General features: G+C 45.6%; 2 long non-coding RNA genes across 3 annotated transcripts; one reads left to right on the forward strand and one right to left on the reverse strand.

The window, feature by feature from the left end:
• Nucleotides 1-6,515: 6,515 nt before the first annotated feature.
• Nucleotides 6,516-9,257, forward strand: LOC135391534 (uncharacterized). Of its 2 annotated transcripts, XR_010422020.1 has the most exons (3): nt 6,516-6,609; nt 7,169-7,503; nt 7,585-9,257. It is a non-coding gene; the product is annotated as an uncharacterized LOC135391534 (long non-coding RNA). The 2 variants fall into 2 exon arrangements; XR_010422019.1 differs by lacking the exon at nt 6,516-6,609 and having other exon boundaries at nt 6,619-7,503.
• Nucleotides 9,258-12,421: 3,164 nt separating this feature from the next.
• On the reverse strand, nt 12,422-13,706 carry LOC135391535 (uncharacterized). Its single transcript, XR_010422021.1, has 3 exons — nt 13,485-13,706; nt 12,920-13,010; nt 12,422-12,489 (listed from the first exon to the last, which is right to left on the reverse strand). It is a non-coding gene; the product is annotated as an uncharacterized LOC135391535 (long non-coding RNA).
• Nucleotides 13,707-20,137: the final 6,431 nt, after the last annotated feature.

Below are 20,137 nucleotides of genomic sequence, written 5' to 3' on the forward strand. Positions count from 1 at the left end.
TGAAAAATAAAACCAATTGCTCGCCTGTAAGTTCATTTTACTTTTGCGAAAAAGGAAAAGTCCCGGTTTGCCTTGAACACCCCTCGTAATACAGTCAGGCCTAGGAGAGGTGTGAGGGTGTGATTTCCTTAGGGCAGCCTCTGACTCCATGAAAGAGAACGGAACATCCAGAGATTGCTCCTATGAGGATCTGGGTGGGGATCTCATCGTCGTCTCTTTATGTGTGTGTGGGAGGGGGGGAGGGATAATAATCTTATTAGTTCTCTAAGGCCATAAGGAACTCATCGAAAATGGCCATGTGTCCAGTCTTTACTAACAACAACAACAGATACATTAATGATGATGAATAGGGAAATTCGCCACATGAGATGCGACCCACTACCCCAAGGCACAATGGGCGCTAGTAAATATAATAAATATTTAATATACTGCATTTTCAAAAAAAAGCGCGACAGCTGAATTTCGAAAATTTATGTTTTCTAATATGCGTACTGCTCTAGTTCTAATACTTTAAGTTTTTGGTAGTTACTTTTTTGTTGTCGTGCTGACGGGAGGAGATCACGTGCCACGTGACCTTCTCACGCCACTCGCTCAAACGTCGCCTACCTACGCATTGCTGATGATGGTTCAACAAGGCCGAAACAGCTGTCCAATCCTGGTATGGCGGCATTGAGCACTTATAAACACATATTCTACGTGCAGCCAAAGAGCCTCTGCTATTTTCCTTCCCTCAACGCTTCTCGGGCTTTGCGCAGGGCTTTCAGTGGTGAGTCTCTGACCATGACGGCCATCACCATCACATGCCACGCGACCTTCTGACGCCACTCGATCAAACGTCGGTGGAGTAACTTCGCCAATAATCCTACACTCTTAAAAAAATGGTGTACTTTAACTCCTTTCCTTGCCACATATGTAACACCCTTTTGGAGAGCACAATTACTCTCAAAAGGGATAGCATAACACCGTAGCATAACACTGTAGCATAACACCGTCTCCCTGCCGGAGAGTAATATTACTCTCCAGTAGGGAGAAAGGTGTTATGCTACTCCCTTGAGGGAGTGAGGAGACACCCTTTTGAGAGTAATTGTACTCTCCAAAAGGGTGTTATATATGTGACAAAAAAAAGGAGTTAAAGTACACCCTTTTTTTAAGAGTGTAGTGGTTACTGTGGTAGGCAAGAGTTGCAGTACGTGTATAAGGGCCTGCCTTCATAGACAGGTTCCTTACTTGATGGTAATACACACACATCGTGGTAGAGGGATCATCCCAATGAAGTCTACTGAGGGACGTTCCCATGTTTTCTGTGGTGGGTCGTTCTCTTGGACTACCCAAATCCCAGAGCAAGAGGGTTAGCACACCTCTCCCTCTCCTGTGCCACCATCATCTCTCCCCTCCCTCTTTCACCCTCCCCTCTTCTTCCTTCCTGGGTGCACCACCCACCACACTCAAACGTCGCCTATCTGCGGACTGCTGATGATGGCCTAATAAGGCCGAAACAGCTGTCCACAGTTGGTATGGCGGCGTTGAGCACTTATAAACACATACTCTACGTGCAGCCAAAGAGCTTCGACTATTTTTCCTCCCTAAATACTTATCTGGCTTTGCGCTGGGCTTTCAGTGGTGAGTCTCTCACCATCACGTACCGCGTGACCTTCTGACCCCACTCGCTTCAAACGTCGGCTAACTGCTCGCTGCTGATGATGGCCCAACAACGCCGCGAAACAGCTGTCCAGTGCTGGTATGGCGGCGATGGGAACTTATAAACACATATGATATTATTAATATATATTAAAAATAATGTGGTTCTAAGGCTGATCCTTGAGGCAGTCCCATGTCTATATTTAAAAACTACGATGGGGCGTTGCTAAGGCAAACATATTTCATTAATCATTATGTTATCCAAATAGCTTTGTATTAATATGAGGGACGTACCGCTAGATAGCTTATATGAGCGAATGTCATTTTTCAAAGAATCAAATGCTTTTCGAAAGTCTGAGAATAGTCTAGTAGTCTACAGTTTCCGTTTCATATTTGATAGGATAATTTCTTTAAATTTTAATAATGCAGTTTCAGTGGGTTTACCTTTGCGGAGACCGTATTGATGCTCACTCAGCATATTCTTCTTCTCGAGGAAAATTTGATGACGCTCATTAATTTACCCTATTGCTGAAAATAATGGGAGAAGTGATATTGGCCGATATTTGTTCAAATTATGTAAATCCCCCTTATCGGTTGGTTGGTATAAAAAGAAAATATGGAGACGTTGCCCCAACTCTACATTGGGCCGGCTACTCCAGTACGCTTATGGTAGCGAGGTCTGGCTACAAAGGAGTCTAAAAGAATGTTTGTTCCACAAAAGTCCTAAGGAAGGAGATCACAGAGTGTGAAACATGTCGATGTGCCTTCTTGAGGTCAAGAGGGCCGTTGGTGTATTTGACCAAGACATCCCGGAGAACTTTACGACTTGCTGCGAATCGCTCGCTGCTGAGAAGTATGTGTTCAGTGTCCTCGGGCACTCCGCATCGGATACAGTCTTGTGAGGAAGCTATCCCGATACAGTGTAGAAACGCGCGGCCGTGCGGAACGTTCATCCGGGATCGGTGGAGTAACGATTCCAGTGGTCTGGGCGTCCTTGACGGTATTCGATATGTGAGGTACCCTTACGTTCAACCAATCACGTCTTACCAGTCTGGTTCGCAGAAGACCGAGAGGACGTTTCGCGCCGGCGCCGGTGAAATAGACTTTCGGTGAAATAGGCGCGCGCTGGTGAGCGTTCAGTGCGAGGCGGTCGGCTACTTCTTTGCCGCGGATGCCCACGTGACCCACTATCCACTGTAGCCGGATGTCGTGACCTTTGTCAAGAGTTTCGATGTGCACGGCGCTGTTGTCTTGGACCACATGAAAGGCTGCTGGTTTCCTTCGCTGTATAAAGTGCGGTTAAGCCGCTTCAGTGGATCCCGGGACCCTTAGGCCTTCTTGGTAACACCCGCACAGACACAATAGCAAGAGACGCAACATCTACCAGAGCTCCCCCTGTCACCCCTCTGCCCCTAACATCTCTGTCTGCTCCTTGCACATTCGCCGGTGGCGCTGTGTCCGTACACGGCAGTTCTGAGCGCACTCTACCTCATATCATCATTTCGTACGTCTCATTGACCCCCTGCATGACTTTACTATTGGCTGCCGGTGCAATAGAGCTGAAGAATCACTCCTCCACCACCGTCTTCGAATGAATGTTGCACGGGCACCCTCACTCCTGTATAAAATGCGCCAGACGAACTCTCCCAATTGCGCAACTTGTTGTGTGGAAGCCGACATCGAGCACTACCTCCAATCCTGTAACCGGTGCCTCTCACAAAGACTCGTCCTCCAACGCCACTTGCGACAGCTTGGCTACCCTGACGTCGCTTTGGCCACCCTGCTCGGCCCGGACCTGCACAACCAGGGGGCAGTTACGACTGCCCTCTTGAGCTTTCTCCGTGCCACCGGCCTGTCGACCAGCCTCTAAGGCCCTTTTGTGTATCTGTCTGTATGTATGTGCGTGTTTCTTTTCTATCTTTTTTTTTCGTTTTCTTTCTTTCTTTTTGGTTTCTTTCCCTTCTTTCGTTTTCTTTCCTTTTTTTCTGTTGTCTTTCTTCCTTTTAGTTTTCTTTCCTTTTTTCGTTTTCTTTCTTTTTTCCTTTCTTTATTTCTTTTTCTTCCTTTTCGTTTTTGTATTCTTTCTTTTTCTTCGTTTTCTTTTTATGAAAGGAATAGCAAGTCGGTCTATGCCTGTCTAACCTTTCCTCGTTTTTTTTTTTTTCAATAAACGTACCCCACCCACACACACACACACTTTTAGAGCCAGTGGGGATAACCCAGGAGTCCATGCGCGCTGGCACAGCAGCGACATACTTAAGAGCGTGTAGAATTCAATATAGTTCTGCTTCGGTGGCCGATGTTAGATGGGACAAACGAACAGAGTGTTGAATGCCACAGCTCTGGAATGTACGAGGGGTGTTCAAGTCAAACCGGGACTTTCTGTCTCCTGGGTGTACAAATGACTCGCGCTACTTCTTTTTGGTCATTTTCACACGCAACAGGCCTCCGCGTTCACCACGTGGTGGTTCAAAGTTTGTGCAAAACAGAAGACACGTGCTGGACAAGATGGCTGACAACGAGCACATCGAACAGTGAATTGCCATGAAGTTTCTCATGAATGAAGGCGTAAAGTCATCTGAAATTCACAGAAGACTTCAGGCTCAGCATGGCCACGATACACTTAGCCGCAACAAAGCGTTTGAGTGGTGCAAACGGTTCCGAGACGGCCGTACATCAGTGCAGGACGACCCCGCGGCCGGGGCGGCTCAGAGCCCAGTGTCAGAGTTCCTGAGAACATCCAACTTGTGGAGCGCCTGATCCTCAAGAACCGACGGATAACATGTCTCGATATCAATAGTACATATAGTGCGATCAATAGTGCATATTACTGCCAGATTCTCAGGGGTGTGCATAAGACGCTGAAGCAAAATCGGCCGGGCCTCATCACCAAAGGAGTCGTCCTCCTACAGGACAATGCACGCCCGCATACCGCACATCTCACGACACGCACCTTACAGGAACTTAGCTGGGAGTGGCTGCCACATGCCCCTTACACTCCAGACCTCGCCCCAAGCGATTTCCATCTCTTCGGGCCACTGAAGGCGTTCCTTGGGGGCCCAGCTGCGACGACAAGGTAAAGAATGCGGTCCGACCATGGCCGCTACGCGCCGGTAAGGATTTCTACGCTGCTGGTAGACAAGCCCTCGTGAAACGCTTGGACAAGGTCATTAGTGCAGCTGGAGATTATGTGGAAAAATTAAACTAATTTCTCGCCTGTAAGTTCATTTTACTTTTGCGAAAAATGAAAAGTCCCGGTTTGACTTGAACGCCCCTCGTAGAAAGCACACAGGCTGACCCAGTTGGCGTTGTTGACGCGTCCGTAAATATCAGTTTGACTTCTCTGTAGTTCTCTGTGAATTCCAGGGTAACTTGTCGCACGACTTCAGGAGCAGCAGTCTTCTTAGACGTTAAGCCTGACGTTTCCAAGCAAACAATTAGTTGTCTCTGGGTCTATGGTGGGCTCGACGCAGTTGGGTATGAACTATGGGCTGGAATTTCGCACCTGAGCGGCGGATACCCGGATGAGGTCGGCGATGGATTGCGTATATTAGCCGGTGCCTCCTGTGATGTGTTGCAAGACGAGTGTAATGTCGAAGCGCTCCTATCATGCGGAGGGTCGGTACGTTCGATTCCAGTGCTCCAGCCAAGGCTGGCAGGTCCGGTGTAACGCTTGGTACTTCGAGGCAAATATTCGCGCTCTTTGTCAGGATACGCTGTTGGCAAGTTTCAGATGTCGCAGAGAGACCGTGAAGGACGGGTAAGTGGTACGCCAACATCTGTCCGATGAGAGACGCGGAAAGCCTAAGCATAAAGTGGCATGTAGTTCCCAATCGTGTCCCACAGAGATAACGGAGAACGTTAATCCTAGCGTCAGCTCGATCTTTTATATTCCGGATTTCGGCATTCCAGGATAATCTACTGTCAAAGATAATCCCGAGAAAGCGATGGTGAGACACTCCTACTAAGTTGGTTCCATTCATGTGCAGGGTGAACTTTGTGAGGTGATTCCTGGTGAAGGAAAGATACACACTACACGGTGTTTTGCTTGGAGATGTGCATCCCTCGTTCTAAGATGTATTGTGCTACGTTATTAAAGGAACTGTAAAGTGAATTTCAACCCAGGTTAATCTTATGATTTTATGAAAGCCTGCAGGCTTTCATAAAATCAAGAGAGTACATCTCAGTTACGAAATATATCTTTTTGAATCCCTTTTTCCTTTGAGTAATCGAATCTCAAATATTGCATTCGAGCGCAAAGCTCAGTACTCCCTCAGCAACAACACTGGGTTGGCTCGTGTCGGCTACGGCTAGTCTCGCCTTTCTTATCTGCGTCCCGGTCACGGAGTAGACCGGTCCGTGGTCCCGGTCTGTGGCGAAGCCGTAATGGCCGAAATGTTGTTTTGATCACGACCTACTCTATACTAGAGACCTGGACAGCTGGCGATCCCCTATGGGAGAGACGGGTCATGGGTTAGTTACGCCAGTGACCGCTGCAAGCGCCACATAGCATTATTGGGGAGAGGGAATCACTCTATCATCCTTGCCACCGTCTTTAGACTGCTACACAAGGATACACAGGCTGTTGCTAAGCGCGCGATATTTTCTCTCTTATACTGCTTCGTCGTTGTCAACACAGCCCACCATACATCGCCGCGGTTTCGACAAGTCACGTGGTAACGAATAGTGCGAGCTAGCGCCAAATCCCATAGCTAAGCGGCGACTGCCAGAACTACTACCCCGGTGCTGGGAGCATTGCGGACACAGGGGTGGCATTCAATGTATTGCTCCGTAAACGAAAGCGTGCCGGGCGAACGCAATGCATCCTGGACATGTCCTGGTCGCACGTCACAGCAAACGTCAAGGCGCACGTGACCTTAAAGATGGCGGCGCCCGAGATCGGCGGCTAAACCGTTTGTAAACAATGCGGTTGTTGTTTCTGTGCGGCGTTTTGGATGTCTTTCGATCACGGTAATTATTTTCATCCGATAATCTTGCAGTAAAACGCGCAGTTTTGCACATAAGGCCTCGCAGTGTTGACGACTTCCAAAGATGTGATGACGACCGCGCGTTAAGACTCACTGAGCCGATGCGATGTACTTAAACTAAGGAGAAATGGGATACTACGTTGCGGAAGAAGTACCACATAGTTTACGCTGGCAAAATACGTCCATCTCTTGGCGTTATGACGGCGGAAATATGTCGGTAAGCGGCAAAACGACATGTAAACAAAGTCACATGACCTCAAAATGACGTTTTCTATGACGTGCGACCAGGACAAGATGGCAGTTTTGCCGAAAGCACCCGCTTGAGGGTAGTTACAACAATGGCGGGTTTGTGTCACCCCTGTGATTGCGGATGTCCAGGTCTCTAGTATACTAGTAGGTCGTGGTTTTGATGTCCACGTCGTGTGATGTCGATTATTCCAAACTTGAATGCCCTCGAGCTTGCGATAGTCCAGCAGTCACGCAAAACTTTTGTTCTTACGAGGGCACGCAGGAGTCTCAGCATGACACGATATCATCCGCAGAATCGTCGACGGAGGATGAATTATCGTCATCGCCGTCACCTCGCCGCCGTGGGAAACAGTCTTCATGTGTAATGAAAATGCTGAGAACCTCACAGCGGAAATATGGCATTGCTCTTTCGGTTCAGGTGTCCTTGCGGCAAATGCGTGCCGATGCCGACGGCAGAAGAATGCCTTTGTTGTCGCGAAATGAGACATTACTGAAGCAGCGCAGCGGTTGCATTTCAAGAAATGTGTACTTTGAAATACTGTGGCTGAAGACAGGTGTTCTAGGTGTCCTACTGCTACGTGAGAGAAAGCGACGAGTACGCTCTTGTCAGGAACAGCGAAGTGAACAAGTTAGTTCATTCATGTGTGCCTTCGGTTTGTTATCAGTAAAGTTACATATCATAATTTTACGCTGTCCATCGTACATGCAGGAAATTTCGGTACGTTGCCTACAAACTACCGGGTGGCTCTGGGGACCATTAGGAGAGCACTGCAGAAAAGTCCTCAAAGCATGTGCTGTACATGCCATAAGGGAAAACTTTTCTTCTACAGCATACAAAGATTTTTGCCTTTTTGACGTGTGATGCAGTAGGTGCTGTCTGACCATGTGTATGTTTATTCGCTTTCAGTGAGGTGAAACTCTCACTTTCCTTTCAGGTGCTTGTGGGCAGCATCCAATGCCTGCTATCTTGACAGAGGTACACTGGATGGTTTGGTCGTGAACACTGCTTGATCACAACAGTATCCATTTCATGCACAATAGAGGTCTGCCAGATACCCTTCTGGAGTAACCAGACAGCCACTACACAGTAACGTACATTCTACAGACATCAAAGCTTGTAATGTTGCTTTATTGATCACTGTGTTTAAGAATGAGCATACAAGTGATAGCCAGTAAACAAACAAACAAGGAAGGAGAACATCCCCATACTGTGTCCATATCAATTTGCAAGCGCTACACATCGCACCAACCAGTAACGCAATGTATGCATGCTTTTTTTTCTCTCTTCTGTTCAGTGCACAGATGTTTGCCACAAACACGTTCCAGTCCATAAGCTCTAAGAGAACATAGGCTATCACCTTGCCTATCAAACAACTCCAGTTCATGACTTCATCAGTTTAAGAAGGCCTCATGCCAATGTCTTCAACAGAAGCTTCTCTTCAGAGGCATCCCTATCATTGAGAAAAATTTTAGACCTTTTCTGTGCACATCCATCTTTGCAACCCTTTCTCAATTTATCATTATAAATTTCCCATGTTTTCCCTCATACCAATCCAGTTGCAGTCATTGGTGCGGGCTCAGGGCTTTTGCAGACCGCTACTATTTCACTGTAGCTCACATCTTTGCAAGTTGTTGGTGTATCACTCAGGAGGTGATCTACATCCTCTGCGAAGATAAGATAATACGGTCATGGCTAATGTCTTCCCTATGCTCTTTATATCGAAACATGGTCCCTCAAGGCTGTCAAGGATGTTGAAGGCGTGCCGGGTCAAACCTAGACACATTATCTCGAAGTTTGTATACACTGTTTCCTGAATGACAGCTCATTTGTACACGTAAGCTAATACTTCTCAACATGCTAAGCAGAAGCTCTGCATTTCCCTCAGAATTGGAATGACACCTGTAAAGGTGGTTACAAGTATGCTACATCCACGGGTTTAGCTCAGCACATGCACGGCACTTGACCGCGGCTTCAAGCTTTCTCTTAACCCTCTGTTACAAAATCCTCTTGTGGACTACATGGCCATAAGCATTCCCAAGCATGGTAATTGCATATTGCAATTGTTTACTATAAGTAACTACAAGCCTGTTCTTCTTACCTTTTACTACATGTACCTTTTACGTCATTGTTGCAGATAGAATTATTGTAACAGAAAATTCAACTACGGAAAGCTTGTGTGCCTTGTTTTGTATTATTTTTTGTGACCTTAATACTTTCCAACAAGAATTTGGATTTCCTCCTTACCACCTTCTTTGTCCCCTTTCTATAATGTACATCAGTATCTGTACCATATGTGTGTGTGTGTGTGCCTGTATCATGCCTAATGAAGGACGGACTCTATTCGAAAGCTTGTGTTTCAGTAAAATTATTTGAATGTTTCAGTCTCTTATGGCCGTGAGTTCTGATAATCCAACCTGTGTCGCGAGAGGAAGTTTGCAATCTTCTGGTAGGTGTTGTAGGTGAGATCTGTTGATGTGACTTTAATATTAATCGGCTCGAGTAACCAGAGAACCTGGTCAACAGCAAATACTACAAGGTGTCCTTTGAATCTGTGCAAACATAAGACGCTATGAATTCACGCCTGGGCTGCACTAGCCCCATGAAAAGGATTGTGCCAGACAGCAAGATGTTCCCCGCAGCCATCTTGTTCACCTCTGGCTGACGTTTCCACGATAAATTGTGTCACTTGGGCAATCAGCTTTTGTGGTGAGAAGCGTGACGCGAACATCTGTGCCCACTTTGTGAGATGCACCGGAAGTCCTGCATTTCTCAAACAGTTCTATAGTGGAGTTCTGAATTTGATGCACATTTGATGTACTTCTTCTGGTCTGGTGAAGCAGAGGGCACAACACTGCAAAGTAGAAGAGCTTTTAGTATCTGCAAACTGACTTTTTTTAGCTGTTGCGGGGCGCAACCTACCGTCCGATTTTATTTTTCTAATTTATGCTGTGTAATAATTAACGCACTTTGAGTGCTTAGGCTCTATGTGAGGGATCACAGAGGCAAACACTACCAGGTCGCACACAGAAACAGGGGGGTCAAATTTCACTGCACTGCAACCTGGTTTGCAACGCCGGCCATTGTTTACGGGACGTCCAAATGCATATATCGTGCATGCTGAGATGCACACCTCGCGGCAGAACCTTATCTGCGGGAGATCTGCGAGCATGAGATTAAATAAAGATGGACTGGGTACTCCTCCTTGCGGTACGCCTGCAACTAGCCTGTGGGTGTTGCTCTATACCCCACTTGTGGGCATAAATACTACTCTTCCTTATAAGTTGCCGTTCATGTAGAGGACCTAGCACGTGCATGTCGCTTACGGTGTCGTATGCACGTTTATGTCCAAGAATAAGGCCACTGTGATGTTCCCACAGCCATGCTTCTCTTCAATATGCGACATCAGGTCAATGACGCAGTCCATGGTGGTGCGTACCCGCCTGAAGCCTGCCATGAGGAAGGCCGCCTTACATGAGGAAGGAGTCGTCTGCATTCTAGGAACCACTGCAATCGGTTTAGCATCATCCGTTCCACGGTTTTGCTCATGCAGCTCGTTAAACTTCAATAGGACTGAAGGCCGGATTCAATGGCCCTTGTAGATTTCCCAGGCTTGAGGACAGAAACAACAACAGTTGACTTCCATGTCGCAGGGACAACCCCGCTCATCCATGATTTGTTGACGAGCTCTAAGAGGATAGGTTCTGGCTTTGGGACCCAGATTTCTAATGGCTTGAGAATTTATGCCGTCTACGCCTGGCGCAGAGTGGTGCCTGTAACTGTGAATGGCTCTCTCCAGTCCGGTCGTTGTCAGTTCGACATTCAAATGATTCGTCAACTCGTATCGACCGGAAATCAACCATGTTTCTGATCGCCGCAGCTGCTAGCCGATATGAGTCAGCGGCAAGCGCGTCAGAAGGCTTCAAAAGGTGTAGACAAAACTCGTCCCCCACACTAGATTCAGGGGTCCCAGGTTGTAACTCCAAAGCACGAAATGGACTCATGCATGGCCACAGGTGAGCTAAGGCACTTCACCATACTTGCCATATGCGCCCTGTAGAGGTGTATGGAGTCAATGACGCACAAAAGGACTGCCAGCTGCGGCGGGCCAGGCGTTGCTGATGGTGGCGAACTAGATGGCGAACTCTCTCAGCTTTTTCATAGAACGTGAAGAAAAAACAATGTACAAGTTTCCGGCGATGCAGAATCAAAAATAACAAAGACGGTTAAGAGCATCAACTGTTTACTATATACATAAAAAGCAAGACTTTCGTGCAGTAGGCTGCACTTCTTCAGGTTTGAGGACCTGTTACAAGTAGTGAAGCATATATCAAAAACCAAGTCACATGGTACAAGAGAAAAGGGTAAGGAGAACTACAAACATCAACAAAAATGAAAAACAAAACGCAATCAATAGGAAGTGGCTGGACAAGGTCAGACAGACATACAGGCGAGTCGGAGTGGTACGTGGAGGAAACAGTGTTGTACCCGCTACCCGAAAAAGGTAGCGCAATACTGATACGCGCTACCTGAGCAAAAAGTAACGAAATCCCGATATCGTTACACGTACCTAAAAGTAGCGGAATACCGCTACCGTTACCCGTAAAAAGTAACGCGATACTTCATGCGCTACTTTTTAGGAAATAAACAACAGCATCGTTGATGACGTACTTCAAACGTCTTAAAATAATAAATAATAAAATAAAACAATATCTCAAAATAATAAATCGACGTCCAATGGAGGTTACACGTAGGTTGCTAGAAGGCGAAAATTTTGAAAACCGTTTTTTACAGATTTACTAAAGCCTACTCGGTATCCTGCATATCTTTTTCTCTTCCTCTAAAGCAAATAAAGCACAAAGCAAGTCTACCGATAAAAGGCTCAACAGCTTTGTCACAAAAAGAGCTCGGATTGCCCGGATCGAGATTTTAGTAAACATACCATGGTGTGCTTTTTCAAATTGGACGTTGACTTCCTTAACGCACAGATAAAGCTTTCCCACCTAGGCGCATGGTAGACATCTGAACACCACGCTACTGTTTTGTACTGTAGCAGGCCATGGTCCCTCCATTGGATTGTATCTCATTACGGCCGAAGTCTCATTACTGCCGATGTCTCAATACGGCCGAAAGTCTCAATACGGCCGATAATCCTTTAATCCCCAAGTGTCTCATTACGGCCGAAGGCAGTCTCATTACGGCCGAAGATGTCTCATAACGGCCAAATGTCAAAATGTGTATTGTAACCTGCATTGATATGCAATGTCGCAGCCAGGTATGGATATATATTCAGCAGGGTATAAGCCATGCACTGTGCCCTTAGGGCCCTTATCATATTTATATACACATATTGCGAGACAAACGGTATGTTATCATACCACAGCACAATGCAACATATTGTGTAATGTGTACTCCCACAAGGTAGTGTAGGCTGTGAAGCAGGCTACTATGTGGAGTTAGCTACTTGTAGAGAGCTAGATGAATATTGGCTTTGTTGCGACGCTTTTGGAGCCATCCTACAGTCATTGGCCATGACAGAGCACCTATCTCAGTCGATGTCAGTTTATTTCCATTCGCCTTACAATGATACAATTCTTGCTTCTGGAATGAGTAAACCTGCAAGAAGCGATGAGCAACCATGAATAGGCTAGAATATTAAAAAAAAAACAACAACAACAACAAGCATTTGTCTCTACATGGCTCGTTTTAATGTGCACAAGCTGCACACGTGTTGATACGCGTCTGCTATTTCATACAAGGTTAACATAAATATTCATTTAGACAAAAGAATGACAAGCCTTAAAAATATGACTTCCAGGTAAACACAGAGCATGACCATGATATGAATATAGGTTCAGTAGTTCATTCCCTTAATGGAAACATGTGAATATCAAATAGTAATACATTACAATTCATGAAATGATGCATGCATAACTTTCCATTTCTGGTTTCTTTTTTATAAAAGTAGTGCACGAATTAACATTCGTGCACTACTACAAAATTTCTCACTTCACAACAGAACCTTATGATGATCTTAACAGCTCACCTCTTCGCCAGGACTCCCTGGGCAGCAACATCCTGTTAGCCATGTTGTTGTTTTTCTTTTTCGGAATCTTTCGTGCAGCCACATACCATGCCTGGAATGGAAAACCAGCTATAAATAACAGTGTATTTGAATGACTTCCTCTTGAAGTATTTATTCTAATCAGATATGCTTTGTGCCTACTATGGTGCGCGAAGGCACGTAAGTGCAACATTTGCAGACGTTCGACGTAAGCAGTTCTTGGGGATCAATTCAAGTACGCCGACTTGCGCTTTTATTTTTGAAGAAATACGACGACAAATTTTAACAAATGAAATATGGCTCACAATGATACGAGTAAATGCTGCTGTACGGTGATGCATTATCGGTATCTTATCGTCTTCGAATAAATTTGTTGTTCCTAAACGCGCAACCAACTAGAAACGGTTCAAACCTACGAACGGATACCGAGTTACATCTATTACAGGCACTTCAGCTGTTTTGATTAATTTAAATTACTCTTATGAGAATCCAACTATGTGTGGACAGCACACTACTAAGACAGGCAATCTACGAAAGCATTACTCACCAGAATTCCTGCTTGACTTGGTCTTGGTCAACACTGCGCGATATACGTTGGGGCTGTGGCGATTCATTCAACTCGATTTTTACCGGAACAACAGGCGCTGCTCGAAAGACAACGACGGAAAATAGAGAGCCGCTATAAAGTCCGCTAATTTGCACATTACAGCACTACAAATCGATATATGAACACATCGTAAACAGCAACCACTCGCTCACACACACAAGAAACGAGGTACCCAACGTTGCTAGACACCATCCGAACTCCGAAGTGAGAGTAGCAAAACAACAAGATATCAAAACACGAAAGGAAGAGTATTGATCCCCCCTCCTTCTATAGCATGCAAAACGTGATTTGCGCTGAGATGAACATATATGTTCATGGCGCGAGTAATTTTCACTTTTCACTGATCCAAAGGAGGTCACGTGGGATTGCTCGACGCTTGTGAAATCAACAATGAAAATGGCGAAACGAAACTTGTGAATCGTGCATTTGCTCTTCATGGTAGCTGCCAAAAAATCGAATCAAACTTATGGGACACTGGATTACAGGTATGTTGGCATCTTTTTCATTCCTGCATATCATTACACTATGCGTGAATACATGGTGTCATGTCATGGGTGTCATGTCTCACGATGCTGGGGAAGTAGTTGCAAGGGGAAGTGTGCATGGTTCTAGACTTTTAATTTTTGATCGCGTAATCGAAATATCGGCACCTCTCGCATTGTGGCTTGCATGTGACCAACCAAGTGCTGTTCCCTTACTAGCGCTTCCTACAAACGACAAAACGAAACATGTGGGAATGTATATTTTTGATTACTCATATGGGCTGTACTTTACTAACGATGCCGCGGCGGACGGATAGGCGTGGAATTAGCGTTTGGCAATTTTGGCACGTTGTCATTGTTGCCAGACGATACGGGCGAGTGATCGGCGATCGGCTATGTATCGCATAGTCGTCTGCCATCCGATACAGTCGCATGAGACGCGTTTTGGGTATGGAGAGGTTAATAGTCGTCTTCTATTGGATGTAGTAGTATGAGAAGCGTTTTGGGTGTAGGGTTGCGTAAGATGGTTTTGCTTAATGGAACTTTTTATGTTGATGGATGGAAATAATAAAATGCTACAAATTAAAACAAAAAGCAACACCTGAATGTGGAGAGAGTGCATCTTTTCCCAGGTTAGGTATTGCTGTCGAAGAGTGGGTCTGTGTAGATATGTGCATCCGGCGTGACTGAGGTTAGGTTAGGCTAGGTGATTACGTATTGTACATGTCGAAGAGTGGGTCCATGTAGAATGTGCATTCGGCGTGACTGAGGTTAGGTTAGGCGAGGTGATTACGTATTGCACATGTTGAAGAGTGGGTCCATGTAGAATGTGCATCCGGTGTGACTGAGGTTAGGTTAGGTTAGGTTAGGTCAGGTGATTACGTATTGCACATGTCGAAGAGTGGGTCCACGTAGAATGAGCATTCGGCATGACTGAGGTTAGGTTAGGCCAGGTGATTACGTATTGCACATGTCGAAGAATGGGGCCCATGTACAATGTGCATCCGACGTGACTGAGGTTAGGTGAATACATATTCCATGTGTCAAGAGGGCTGACGTAGACTGTGCATCCGACGAGACCGAGGTTAGGTTAGGTCAAGTGAATGCGTATTCCATGTGTCAAGAGGGCTGATGTAGACTGTGCATCCGACGTGACCGAGGTTAGGTTAGGTCAAGTGAATGCGTATTCCATGTGTCGAGAGGGCTGACGTAGACTGTGCATCCGACGTGACCGAGGTTAGGTTGGGCGAGGTGAATACGTATTCCATGTGTCGAGAGGGCTGATGTAGACTGTGCGTCCGACGTAACTGAGGTTAGGTTGGGCCAGGTGAATACGTATTCCATGTGTCGAGAGGGCTGATGTAGACTGTGCATCCGACGTGACCGAGGTTAGGTTAGCTCAAGTGAATGCGTATTCCATGTGTCGAGAGGGCTGACGTAGACTGTGCATCCGACGTGACCGAGGTTAGGTTAGGTCAAGTGAATGCGTATTCCATGTGTCGAGAGGGCTGACGTAGACTGTGCATCCGACGTGACCGAGGTTAGGTTAGGTCAAGTGAATGCGTATTCCATGTGTCGAGAGGGCTCACGTAGACTGTGCATCCGACGTGACCGAGGTTAGGTTAGGTCAAGTGAATGCGTATTCCATGTGTCGAGAGGGCTGACGTAGACTGTGCATCCGACGTGACCGAGGTTAGGTTAGGTCAAGTGAATGCGTATTCCATGTGTCGAGAGAGCTGACGTAGACTGTGCATCCGACGTGACCGAGGTTAGGTTAGGTCAAGTGAATGCGTATTCCATGTGTCGAGAGGGCTGATGTAGACTGTGCATCCGACGTGACCGAGGTTAGGTTAGGTCAAGTGAATGCGTATTCCATGTGTCGAGAGCGCTGATGTAGACTGTGCATCCGACGTGACCGAGGTTAGGTTAGGTCAAGTGAATGCGTATTCCATGTGTCGAGAAGGCTGATGTAGACTGTGCATCCGACGTAACTGAGGTTAGGTTGGGCCAGGTGAATACGTATTCCATGTGTGGAGAGAGCTGACGTGGACTGCGCATCCGACGTGACTGAGGTTAGGTCAGGGCAGGTGAATACGTATTCCATGTGTCGAGAGGGCTGACGTAGACTGCATCTGATGTGACTGAGGTTATAACCTCAGTCACGTACTAATATTCACCTCAAGGTAGTACTAGTCAGTACTAGTCAAGTACTAATATTCACCTGACCTAACCTATAGGTTAGGTCAGGTGAATATTAGTACTGGTTCTGGTGCAAGTCTTACGTTAGCCCTACGCAAGTTACGTCTCACAGGGCCTAGCGTGAAGAGGTTCATTTTTCGCACTCGTTTCGAAAGTTCGTGTTTCAAAACTGCCGCTCATGTGTCGTCTGCTATGTTGTTTTGTACATTTTTAGCTTTTTGCCTGCCAAAGTTTTGCGTTGTTTGCAATACGTTTATTAATTACTTTCGTAATACCCAAAAAAGGCTGTAAAATATAAGGATTCCGTTTCGCATTTCTATCAGTTTCCGTGTTCATTGTTAGTGGCGCTGAAGTAGTGGGATCGTGGTAGAATATAGATAGCCGGATTGCTCCGTTTTGAAAAAGTAATTTTCGTAAAACATATTTTAAAAAGTGCGTATTTTTAACATACTTTGGTTCGTAAATTCGGAGATTGTCTTCAAATAGTTGAGAAGCAGCGCATATTTGGCTTTTCTTGTTTTTTCTGTTCGAAAAGGCCGCGGCATCGTTGCTAAAGTATATCCCTCATATGTAACAAGAAAATGTATCGTTTTCAGGTTGCTGCCACTACTCCATGTGCCCGCAATTGTCTTGCGTGTATGATTACACTAACGGCGTCGCCCACCACGGCGGAAGTGTTTTGCGTACACGCGTTTCAGCATGAAGCCTGCAGGTAACATCTGATGTTTACCCTTCGGATATTCTGAATTTACATATTGTAGCTTAGAAGAATTCCGAATGCCCAGAGTGACACACACTTTTAACATTGTGACATCAGTGCAATGGCATAAGCTCTAATGTAGTGCCCCACGAAAATGAACAAGGGGTAGTGGTTTATCCAGAATCCCAAGCACGAGAAGGGTGTTGGAAAAAATTGTTGGAATAGTTACGTCATTACAGCTTAACATATCATTACAGACATATCTGAAGCTGAAATCGCAAGGGCACCCCCTGTAGGGGGTGCACAGGCAAAAAAGTTAGGGGGGGTCTGGATAAAGCACTGACGAGGGGGACTCCTCCACCCCATGTCAAGCCTCATAAAACACCTCCTGAAATAGTTTCCTGGCTATGCAGCTGCATTGTTATGACGTAATTGTCATTGTTGTCCATAATTCTTGAATATGTTTCGAATATATGAAAAAAAAAAGTCTGCTTGACAGCATATGTCTTATAGTCATCATCAAACAAGAGCATATGTCATTTTGTTCAGTGGCTTATGTACTTTTTTGTAAATTTCAGGTGGACGTAAATTGTAGAAGGCAGCTAGTGGGGGAGAAGATCATGGTCATAGGTCATGTGACTCCTGGAGCTCCCAGTGGGTTCCCTTGTGGAGTACTTTTCAGAACACACACACACACACACAGTTTGCTCACAGAACCAACGAGTAGGATGTTGCTTGAATACTGAGAGAAAATGGCGTAACACATACAAATATCGTGTGACACATATGACAATAAAAACATTTTTCACGAGGGATGCATGAAACACTGTCGCAATATTGTGTGCATGAACCATTGTGTGTGACACAAGCCCTGGGGGCACACCGCCTCGGACACATTTTGGGAAGCATAAAACACAGTATATACAGAGCTACTATGGTGGATGCTTCTTTTTTCTTTTTGGCCGTTATGAGACATCTTCGGCCGTAATGAGACTACCTTCGGCCGTATTGAGACTTTGGCCGTAACGAGACACTTGGGGATTAAAGGATTTTCGGCCGTAATGAGACTTTCGGCCGTAATGAGACTTCGGCCGTAATGAGACTCGGGCCGTAATGAGATGTTACCCCTCCATTGCAGCGGACAAGAAATTGCAACTGTCAAGCACCTGAGCGTACGTGGTGCAACGTCATGTGGAATGTCATGTCTCATAGCTAGCGAGGACGGCTCCAGAATGGAGTGACGTCAGTTTGCAGACAACTCCGACAATGCACCAAATCTTCAAGAAGGTTCATCCCAAATAGGGAACACGTGGAGGGCACATCCTCTTTGTAAGATAACGGCCTCTGTGCCCTCCTTTCGGCTATTTGCCCGGTTCCCAGAATGAGTTGTGATATCGGGCAGCTTGATCGAAGGCAGGCAGAGTGGAGGTTTGATGATAGGTCGAAGTCGAGTTGTCGCGAACCCCAGCTCGGAAAGTAGCGGTAGCGCTCAAAGATTGCACTACCGCAAATTTGTAGCGGAAGTACTTCTTTCGTTACCAGTTTAAAAAGGTAGCGCGATCTCTACTCCGCTACCGAAAAAAGTAACGGATAATGTAGCGCCGCTACTAGTAACGGCGCTACGTACAACACTGGGAGGAAAGCAATGAACATCACATGAATAGGCACAGCAGCCAGTTGGCACAAAGAGCTTTAGAATGCGTACGGGGAATTAGGGCTCAAGGGCTAAGGATCAGAGGTGGAGAAATTACTTTTATTTTGTAATGCATTACCATTACTCATTACTTGTATAAAAAACTAATGCATTACATTACTCATTACTTTTTGGATATTAGTAATGCATTAGTAATGCCATTATTTTAACGAAGTAATGGCATTACTCTGGCATTACATTTACGTTTTAGGGCATAAGCCTCAAAGGTGCTATGCATAAGTTTTTTCCTTGCTTTTTTTGCTATAGGCAATAGCCACACGAGTATCCCCAAATCGGTGCCACTAAATCCCCACAGAAGCGAGTCTGACATGCAAAAACTATACATAAGATTTAGTGCAGATGATGCCTTTTCTAGCATTATGAAGCCGGCAGATGAAGCTCATCCTACTGTCCTAGCAGAAAAATTACCTCTGACAGCACAAGAGAAACTAACACGGTACCATACCAAAACAGTGAATCCCTACAGCAGTTGTTACGTGTTACCCTCTCAGAGCCTATGTTTCTAATTCATTGATTTCTTTAGTCCAAATGTGCACAGGAGAAAATCGGTGATATCATCATGTAGACACTTGTGACACACGCCGCCGACTGTTGAACTCTTGCAGAATTCCCCAAGGTTGCGCCTTTCTCTTTCCTTATTGCCCTGTGCTCATTGTTAAAGGCGGGTTGAAGAAAATTTGGATGTTCCCAATCTTCACGGTAACATCTCATTACGGCCGAAGTCTCATTACGGCCGCAAATCCTTTAATCCCCAAGTGTCTCGTTACGGCCAAAGTCTCAATACGGCCGAAGGTAGTTTCATTACGGCCGAAGAGGTCTCATAACGGCCAAAAAGAAAAAAGAAGCATCCACCATAGTAGCTCTGTATATACTGTGTTTTATGATTCCCAAAATGTGTCCGAGGCGGTGTGCCCTCATGGCTTGTGTCACACACAATGGTTCATGCACACAATATTGCGACAGTGTTTCATGCATCCCTCGTGAAAAATGTTTTTATTGTCACACGATATTTGTACGTGTTACGCCATTTTCTCTCAGTATTCAAGCAACATCCTACTCGTTGGTTCTGTGAGCAAACTGTGTGTGTGTTCTGAGAAGTACTCCACAAGGGAGCCCACTGGGAGCTCCATTAGTCACATGACCTATGACCATGATCTTCTCCCCCACTAGCTGCCTTCTACAATTTACGTCCACCTGAAATTTACAAAAAAGTACATAAGGCACTAAACAAAATGGCATATGCATTTGTTTGATGATGACCATAAGACATATGCTGTCAAGCAGACTTTTTTTCCATATATTCAAAACATATTCAAGAATTATGGACAACAATGACAATTACGTCATAATAATGCAGCTGCATAGCCAGGAAAATATTTCAGGAGGTGTTTTATGAGGCTTGACATGGGGTGGAGGAGTCCCCCTCGTCAGTGCTTTATCCAGACCCCCCCTAAATGTTTTGCAATTTCGCGATTTCAGCTTCAGATACGTCTTTAAT

Source organism: Ornithodoros turicata, chromosome 4 (assembly GCF_037126465.1).
Source record: "Ornithodoros turicata isolate Travis chromosome 4, ASM3712646v1, whole genome shotgun sequence".
Lineage (NCBI taxonomy): Eukaryota > Metazoa > Arthropoda > Arachnida > Ixodida > Argasidae > Ornithodoros > Ornithodoros turicata.